Source organism: Pogoniulus pusillus, chromosome 3 (genome assembly GCF_015220805.1).
Source record: "Pogoniulus pusillus isolate bPogPus1 chromosome 3, bPogPus1.pri, whole genome shotgun sequence".
Taxonomy (NCBI): domain Eukaryota; kingdom Metazoa; phylum Chordata; class Aves; order Piciformes; family Lybiidae; genus Pogoniulus; species Pogoniulus pusillus.
This window is the reverse complement of record NC_087266.1, coordinates 12,290,593-12,297,298: the sequence shown is the minus strand read 5'-3', so window position 1 is coordinate 12,297,298 and position 6,706 is coordinate 12,290,593. Positions and strand designations below refer to the sequence as shown.

The following is a 6,706-nucleotide window of genomic DNA, read 5'->3' as shown; positions in this document are numbered from 1 at the left end:
CTGAATGGTGCAGTCATCCACACCAACTGGTCTAAAGGGATTCCTAAGTGCTCAGAGCCATTACCTTCTGTAAGTATGGGATTCATCTCAACTTAAAAAAAAAAATCATGTGATTAATGTCTAGATCAAGACTGATGAAATCTAGGCTAACTCTGTGAAAGATGGAGAAGGACAAAAGTCTCCAGAAGGTGCCTTGTTCCTCTTGCTGTGGATACAGCTTAGTGAATCTAAATCGGCGCATTAGAGTTCCCATCTTCCACCACTATTATGAACGTGGCCTGGAGGTTTAGCATCTGCCTTTTGGGTGACACGTGGCATAGTCTTTCCTCCTCTATGTGCTGGCTACAGTATTATGGAGACAAGTTTTGGGGACATAAACTGAAAGAAGAGTTCAGATTGGATAGAAGGAAAACTTTTTTTCCTGCAAGAACAGTTAGGAAGTAGAAGAGGTTGCCAAGAGGTGTTATGTGGTCTCCAGCTTTAGAATTTTTCAAGGTCTGAATATACAGAACTCAGAGTAACTTCACCTGACTTCATCCCTGACCCTGCTGTGAGCAGGAGGTTGGCCTAGAGTCCTACTGAGGTACCTTCCAACAGGAATTGTCCTTTGATTTTATGGTACTTATCCAATATTATTTTTGTACTGAACTGTCTCCCTTGAGGGCATTTTATGGGTTTCAGAGTGAACATGAAGGTCAGTTAACTCAGTAGGACTTTTCCTTTTAATTTCTGTTGAGAAGTGTCAAGGATTTCACACCAGTGCCTGTGGAGCACCTGTTCAAGAGGAACATGACCTTTTGAGGATTTTGAGCTTATTAACAAAACAGTAATGAAGCACCGACAAAGAGATTTAACTCAATTTCTTGCTCAGACCACCTTTAAGTATCTTAATCTTCAGATGCCTACAGATGTTCCATGATGTGTCCCCAAAAAAATACAGAATTATGACACTAAGTTATAGTTTCTCTAAATGACTGTCAGTTTTTTACTTTGCTCAGCCTACCTTGTCTTCTGAATTCTGCTTGACTGTCTACAGGTGGGAGAGAGAAGCGTTTGCCAGCTACCTCTTCTCCTTCGGTCCTGTGGTCAGAGGTAACTGCAGTCCACACATTGCCTTAATGCACATAAGTTCTTGGGCACCTGGAAGGGAAAGGACAGAATGTGGGACTTGGATGCTGTGGAAAGACAAGGCAGTGGATGTCTGCATGAGAGAACAATCCTGTATCTTCTTCAGGGGTTTCAGCATCAGCAGTAGGGGTTGGACTAGATGATCTCCAGAGGTCCCTTCCAACCCTTAGCATCTGCGATACCGTGGAGCAAGGTAGCATGCCTGCTCACAGCACAGCAAGTCTCCAGGAATCAGGGAGCCTAAGCCAGCCACAGCATGCTGCCACAGCCCCTTGGAGCACAGTCAGCAGATCTGCCTACATGAAAAGGCAGAACTTGAAAGGAGACATTAGGATCTAAGAGGCAAAATCAGTTTAGCACAATTAAAAAATGATTAGGCATTTACACGAGTAAGAACTTGGCTTATAATTACGCTAACTAGGCGAAAAATTATAGGGCCAACAGCCTTTATTTTAGACATAAGATGATCACCAGCTGGGGACAGACATCTTGTGGTATAATATTACGCAATCAGGTGCATTATGTGAGTATTTTACCTTCCTGTGAAACATCTGGCAGGAGCTGCTGTCAGAGACAGGAAGCCAGACTAGATGGACTATTTATCTGTTCTGGTGTGTAATTCTTATGCCAAATTAGCTTACAAACTTAACTGACTGCTTGAGAATATCTCTAAAATTGTAGGGAATGGAAGAGAGATGTTATTTCTAATTGAAGAACTTGCTATCTCTCACCACCTGTTGTTTATACATAAGATGATAGGGTTCCAATCACAAGATTAATGCTCGATTTAGAACTTGAAAAATATCAGAAAATCTGTCTGATTCTCTTATTTTAAACCCTTTCATGATCTGCAGAAACATTTTACAGTGCCAAGAACAATTTCAAAAATAAACCATAGGACTTGGGGGGAAAAAAAAACAACCTTCTAAAAGCTGCATCTCTCATTTTCTTCTGCAAAACTTTCCTTGCAGATCCACGAATAACTTTCATTATGTAACTGCTGTCAAATGTATGGGGTTTCCAATTAAATAGTTCTTTTGGGTTTAAATTAGATAACAGAAACATTGATAACAGATGCACTAAGTGCAGAGATAAAAATCTGGGCCTTGCTCTAACTTTCTCCAACACAGTATTTTGATCTATCATAATTGCTAACTGCTGCATTCCTTTGCTTTTTCTTTACTAATTCCCACTCAGAATGCTCACCAGAAAAAAAAAAAAAAAGTTTACTTTTTGTTAGAAAATAGTACCCTGAAAGCTATTAAAGGTGAAAAAAAAAATGTACTTAAATTATGTACTCACTACCTCTCCTGTAAAAGTGACCATGAACCAGTAGTGTGCTCTTGTGGCCAGGAAGGCCAATGTCATCGTGGGATGTATCAGAAGGGCTAGTAGGTAGACAGACCTGGAATACTGTGTCCAGTTCTGGGCTCTCCAGTTTAAGAAGGACATAGAACTGCTTGAAAGAATCCAGTGCAGAGCCACAAAGATGATTAAGGAAATAGAGCACGTCTCTTATGAGGAGAGACTGAGGGAGCTGGGGCTCTTTAGCTTGGAGGAGACTAAGAGGTGACCTCATTCATGTTTATAAATATGTAAATGGTGTGTGCCAAGAGGATGGTACCAGGCTCTTTCGGTGATGCCCAATGAGAGGACAAGGGGCAATGGGTTGAAGTTGAGGCATGGGAATTTTCATGTAAACATGAGGATTTTGTTTTCACTGTGAGGGTGACAGAATACTGGCACAGGCTGCCCAGGGGTGCTGTGGAGTCTCCCTCTGGAGTTATTCAACACCTGCCCAGATGCATTTCTGTGTGATCTGGTACAGGTGATCCTGTTCTGGTTGGGGGGGAGGGTTAGAGCAGATGATCCTTCAAGCTCCCTTCCAGCCCCTGACACTGATTCTGTGATTTCATGATATAGCTTTAAACCAACTCTTCCATCAAAAAACCAGCTCCATTTCCTACAAAATTTCAACTCTAATAAATACCTTGCTCTGCTAGCATGTGACATTCATTTGGGATGCACTTTGTGGATCAGGAACTGAGTCCAGGTCCCTCTTCAATTAACCCAATTAACCTCTCTTAAATTTGTAAAGATTACCAAGATGGTTTCAGGTTGTGCTGAGTGAGCACATTTCTGTGTAGCCACTTTCCCTCTCTAACTGGCTTCCCAAATGCTATTACAGCTAAACAGTGCAAACCATAATTAAGCATTCCTGCTCCCACCCAACTTTAGCCAGTTAAAATTTAGGTAAAGCAAACCACCTGCATTTCTGCATAATCAGTGGGATGAGATAGGCACCTCCCAAGCAGAAATCATAGAATGGTTTAGGTTGGAAGGCACCTCAAATATCATCTATTGCCAACTCCCTCCCATAGGCAGGGACACCTCCCACTAGACCAGATCACTCAAGGCCTCATCCAACCTGGTCTTGAACACCTCCAGGGAGGGAGCAGCCAAAACCTCCCTGGGCAACCTGTTTCAGTGTTTCACCACCCTCACTGTAAAGGACTTCTTCTTAACATCCAGTTTAAATCTCTCCTCTGCCAGTTTAAACCCATTATTCCTCGTCCTGTCATTACAAGACCTTGCAAATAGTCCCTCCTCAGCCTTCCTGTAGGCCCCTTTCAGGCCACTACAAGGTCTCCTGGAAACCTTCGCTTCTCCAGGCCATCTTGGCAGGAACACTGAAACAGTGAGGCATACAGCCAAAAAAAAGAGATGCTTCTCTACTCTTTACCTGTTAAGCCTAGAAAACTAACTTAGCCTTAACTCTTTGTGCTTAAGTCAGCCAACCATACGCAGGGTTCTAAGGAACACACAGGTATGAGGACTAACGTACAGAACAATAGTTCCTCTGTACTGTTACTTTGCTCTTGGCAGATGTAAGAGGAGAAACGTTTTGGAGAGAATTTGTGCCGCCCCTAGATGTATGGAGCTTCCACATCAGGCTTCTAAATCTATCCAGACCTATGAAAGAACACTTCATCTCCACACAGCCAACTGGACGTGAGCTAGAGTAACTCCACATCTGAAATAACTCTAACTATGCACAGGAAACTAAGTCAAGACCCTATTTATTTAGAAAGTTACATTATATAGGGCAAATCCCAATCTGTAATTCTTAAACTTCATTAGCTCTCCCTTTTCCAGCTGTGATTATTCCTGTTGGCATACCCAGTTGTATGCCTGAACTTTTCCCCCAGCCTGTGCTAAGGAGGGGTTTGAATCTGGGTCTGGGGTGAAGTGCAGTAAGGCTGATGTAAAAGTTATTAAATAATGTATTAACATACACAGAGAACATTTCCCCAAACTTATTTACAGTTAACCCACACAAAGTCTTCGATGAGGTTGGTAGGACTATTTTTGCAGAATGTCTGTTTCCAACCAAATTAGATGATTTAGGACAAACCTTTAGAAACGTTTATAACCAGAGGGACTGGCAGCACAAACTGCCGCTGAAAAGCCAAGCGTAAAGCTTTACAAACTCGAGTGAAGAGAGTGAGGGTACTCACTGGTCAAAGTCTCGGTATCTGCGCCCCAAAAGCACAAACAGGACGACGCAGGCAGCGAAAGCCAGGGGCTGGGCCCCCCGCGGTGACGGTGCGATGGGCCTCGGCCGCTGGCTCCGTCCCAGATGGAGCACGCCGCCGGAGAACGGCTCACGGGCGCGACAGGGGCTTCCGTGGCTCTCAGGGAGCCATCGGGCGGTCAGCAGCCACCTGGGCACAGCAGGGACCAGGCTTGCGGGCTGGAGCAGTCCGAGTGAGTGCTGTGTACAGCAAGGAGTCTGCCCTCGGGCTGGCGCGGCGGGCCGGAGCGGCTGCCGGCAAGTCCCAGTGTCGAAACGCGTTGCTAGGTCGTTGCTGGGTCGTTACCTGTATTCGGGCTCGGTCCGGCAGCGTCAGGCTGCCAGTCGTAGGCAAGTCCCTACTGTGGTGGCACACAGGAGGCAGTAAGGCAAAGAGGTAGCAAACAAGCAGGGAGCGGTGAGCGTCTTGTTTCCCTGGGTTGTCCTACTGTGGGCCGAGATTAATGGTCCTTTGGCCACGATATCATCCAATCGGCTTTTGGCAGCCGGCCAAAACACACCAAATTAGGCAGGGTGCGCAGGGCCCTTACGGCCGGCAGGCCACAAGCTAGGCGTGAGGGCTTACAGAGCTGCCTTACACAGCCTGGGCCCGGGGCAGGCCAGGCTTCATGGTGCCAGGCCTGTTGTGCCCCTTCTTCTGTCCCTTCGTGTCCGTGCATGTGTTTACCTCTGGTATGGCAGGTAGGTAAACATGCCCTGGAAAGTCAGAACAGGTATAAGCCTGTTTTGGTCCTATGGGCTGAGATGGTCTGGGTGTTCCCCACCCCCCCACACTTTGCAAATCACCCAGACTAGACTCAGCTGGCTCTGGAAATTGAATTAAGCTTATTATTTACGGCTAGCACAATATACAAGCAGATATTTACAGTATATACAGTTATAGACAGAAATAGACAAGGTAAAAGGTAATACAGAAACACAACAGCCCTCCCAGAAACCTGAGTCTCCAGGAGGGGCTCTCAACCACCCCTGTACCTTCCCCCTACCCCTCTCAACCTTACCCCAGTCCCAAGGAAGAGTAAAGGTTTGGCCAGGGGGTTAGGAAGCAAAGTGGATTAGTCCAAAACGGAGGGTGAGGTTAGAGAGATGCAGCTCAGCCAGCAGCCCCAGCGAGAGTGGTGCCAAGTGTCTTATCTATGTTTTGACTTAACATTCTTATACTTCTCAGCAAGCCTATGAGTGAAGTAGACATCACCACTGTTTTCCTTTTGCAGCCTGTAATCTAGTTCTTCTCACCAAAACACTCTAGCCTGCTTCAAACTAGCACATGGGCCCTCTACAATGGCCTGGAACTGAAGGCATTCTTTTTTTTCTCTTTCTTGCACAGAAGTAACATGCAATTAGTACATTAGTTTAATATTTTGTTAATATCTAACATCACACTGAGTGCTTAATGACTAACATATTCTAGGTGAAAAACATTGTCATCTTTTATTAGACTTTGTCTTCTCTATGAATGGTGAAAAGATAGCAATTATCAAGGTATAAAAAAGATTGCAGTCTTACTATGATTAAATAAATAAATGTAGTAGCCTCTTTTCCTCTCTTTTAATGATACTTTCAACAACATAAGAGCATTTATTTTTCTTTTCCAAAGGACCAAAATGCCCCTGCACTCAGCACTGGTGAGGCCACACATTGAATACTGTGGTGAGTTTTCAGACTCTCAGTAGAAGGACACTGAGTTACTGAAGCATATGCAGAAAAGGGAAATGAAGCTAATGAAGGGTCTGGAGAACAAGCTGTATTAAGGAGAGGTTGAGGGAATTGGGGTTGTTTAGTCTGGAGGAGGCTGAGGGAAGACCTTCTTGCTCTTACAACTATCTGAAAGGAGGTTGTAGTCAGGTGGGCATTGGTCTCTTCTCACTAGTATGAAGCAACAGAATGAGAGGAAATGGCCTTGGGTTGTGGCAGGGGAGGTTGAGATTGGATATTAGGAAAAAATTTCTCTACTGAAAAAGTGGTCAGGCATTGGAATAGGCT

The 6,706-nt window shown here is 44.7% G+C and overlaps 1 long non-coding RNA gene across 1 annotated transcript; it reads right to left on the bottom strand.

Annotated features, from left to right (window-relative positions):
- Positions 1-265: 265 nt before the first annotated feature.
- LOC135189717 (uncharacterized) lies at positions 266-4,943 on the bottom strand. The gene is made up of 2 exons (XR_010308240.1): positions 4,647-4,943; positions 266-1,140 (listed from the first exon to the last, which is right to left on the bottom strand). It is a non-coding gene; the product is annotated as an uncharacterized LOC135189717 (long non-coding RNA).
- Positions 4,944-6,706: the final 1,763 nt, after the last annotated feature.